Below are 2,500 nucleotides of genomic sequence, written 5' to 3'. Positions count from 1 at the left end.
ATCTATCTATCTATCTATCTATTATCTATCTATCTATTATCTATCTATCTATCTACACACACAACCATGCACATATACACACATAGACATAGATTCCTTGATATCCAGATAGCAGCAGCAATACTCTGGCAGAGAAATGGTTTTGAACTGGCATAAACCTGGCTCTGATTCAAATGACCTGGCATACACCTGGCTCTGATTCAATTCTGTTGGCCTGGTTCTGGCCCTGATTCGGGCCGGATCTGGCCCAGGTCTCCTGCAGATGCTTCAGCGTCTCCTCCTCTGTTTAGATTCATTAGTCAACAAATCACATCACATTAATTAACCAAACACACACATTTAGGGCAAGAGCATAATTAGTGTAATGACTTGATTAATAAAATGCTAAATTAATTAAATACATTTCTTGAAAACAAACAGGGTGCAGGCAGTTATAACACCCCTGCCCCACCCCACTACCCCCACCCCACACTGTTATCTTTCCCCTCCCCCATGGAGTGCTCGGCATGTTGCCATGCCAACTGGTGACAGAAGCACCCCTGGGTTCTCCCTCAGATTGTGTGGGGGTGGGACTCATTGATCTAGACCCCTGTAGTGTGTGTGTGTGTGTGTGTGTGTGTGTGTGTGTGTGTGTGTGTGTGGTTAACATGAGATACTTCCAAATAATACAGTCAATCTGACATTTGTTTGAATAAATGGTAATTTTTGAGACATTGTGAATTACAATAGGCCTACTTCAACACTGGGCCTATTCAAAGATTCTATAGAGCATCAAAAGTAGGCCTAGCCTACCACGGCAAATCCAAATTCTCTCGTGTCTGTGCCACCACCATCACCCCCTCCCCCTTCTCTTTCTCTCTTATCTCTAATCTATCTTTTCCTCAGTGTTATAGCAGCTCTGTCTCCTTTACAAGGTGATAGTATTATGGTTAATTTAATTGCTACTCATTGGCACGATAGTCCGTTTGGCCCATATAGGCTAGCCACCTATTAAAACGTGGGTCATGATAAGGCCTTCCACTACGCTAGAACAAAGGTAATCAAATACTGTATAGCCTTGACTAATAGAGCCTACGTGTTTCCTTCCCATTGTGGTTGGCTGAGATGGTTATAAATTATTGTTGCATTAGACCTATCCACTCCCCATACCAAAGCCTACTATCTTGGATGTTTTATTTGAGTATAGGCCTATAAGCCTACTTTTTTGTCTTCAGAGTGTATCTATTACAGTTTTTCTCAGTCGCTTTGGTGCTTTTCTCACATCACTATTAACATTTGCACAGCAGTTAGTGCATTTCTCAAAACAATTAGTGCAAACTGCAAAACCTAGTGGATAACCTGCAAAGGCACGTCACTTGCTCAAAATGGATAGTCCATTCCTCAAAGGCAAGTATTTATGTCAATGAAACTGCCAGTGTCATCAAAATGAGAAGTCTTGACACCATAGTTTATGAACAAGATAGTCAAATGGCTTTGTCATGTTTTCATTACGACAGTTTATTCTCTCAGTGTTGTCCCATGCAAAAAAAGGTCACAACTCGGTGACACTACCTGAAAATGCTCAAGACAGCACAATACAATACTGCCATTTGAAAACTACAGTAAAGTTACAAATTGCTGTAGTTAGGGGAGTAAATGAGTGCAAGACACTGAATATGTACGTTTCACAGTTTTACTGTATATGCTCTTTGCAATTCTACAGCATTGTGACAGAATTTGATAACTAGTTCACCGATTTTGTATGTAATGATAAAATGAAGATTAGTTTTATTGGGAATGACTATTCAGCATCCATAAGTATAGATCATTTTGACTGACATGACAAAGCAACTGATACATGTTCTAAAGCATTTGCAATTTGTTCAGAGGAAGGAGAAATTGCTAGGCCTACTGATGTGCACAAATGACTAAATGTTGTGGAGGTTGAACTAGTTATGATAATTTTCATTCTGATCTGAGAAAAGCACCAAAGCGACTGAGAAAAACTGTCAATGGATGATGATGTCATGTATGAGCATCTTCAGTTAAAAACTATAACAACACACTTGCTTCGTAGTTCGTTATTACAAATAGACAATATTATTCGTAGTTCGTTATTACAAATATTACAAATGCACAAATAGGCTGACACCAGACATAATTTCACTGCATTTCTTACTTCCAGTAACTATATGCATGTGACAATAAACTTCCTTGTATCCTTGTGTCCTTGTACAAATAGATATGTCTTTTTTTCATAGACAGTGGAGGAGCAGATCCTTTCAAGAGAGTTCCATTATCAGCATCATAGTTGGCCCCACAAGACTTCCTTTTGAACATTCCATATGTTATCTTAATGTAGAGGAAGTAGATTGGGGCCCAAATAGAACGTTCAAGCATTGTTTTTGTTTACCTTGTTGAAAGGGTCCATACGGCTATATGGCTCTGTGGAGGAGATAGTGCTCCCATCTAGCGTTCTTCGTAGGAATGACATAGAATCCAGAAACAAACATTTGTGTAG

At 39.4% G+C, this 2,500-nt stretch overlaps 2 protein-coding genes across 2 annotated transcripts in view; both read left to right on the top strand.

The window, feature by feature from the left end:
* The window catches only part of LOC121718035 (NACHT, LRR and PYD domains-containing protein 12-like), a 1,225,568-nt gene that overhangs the window by 202,033 nt on the left and 1,021,035 nt on the right, over nt 1-2,500 (top strand). The gene's annotated exons all lie outside the window — the stretch shown is intronic.
* mvb12a (multivesicular body subunit 12A) overlaps nt 2,419-2,500 on the top strand; it is a 9,592-nt gene continuing 9,510 nt past the window's right edge. The window contains exon 1 of the mRNA XM_042102929.1: nt 2,419-2,500. This exon is cut by the window's right edge and continues 160 nt beyond it. The gene's annotated coding sequence lies outside the window, so the exon portion shown is untranslated.

This window comes from Alosa sapidissima, chromosome 9 (assembly GCF_018492685.1).
Source record: "Alosa sapidissima isolate fAloSap1 chromosome 9, fAloSap1.pri, whole genome shotgun sequence".
Lineage (NCBI taxonomy): Eukaryota > Metazoa > Chordata > Actinopteri > Clupeiformes > Clupeidae > Alosa > Alosa sapidissima.
This window is presented reverse-complemented; position numbering and strand designations above follow the sequence as displayed.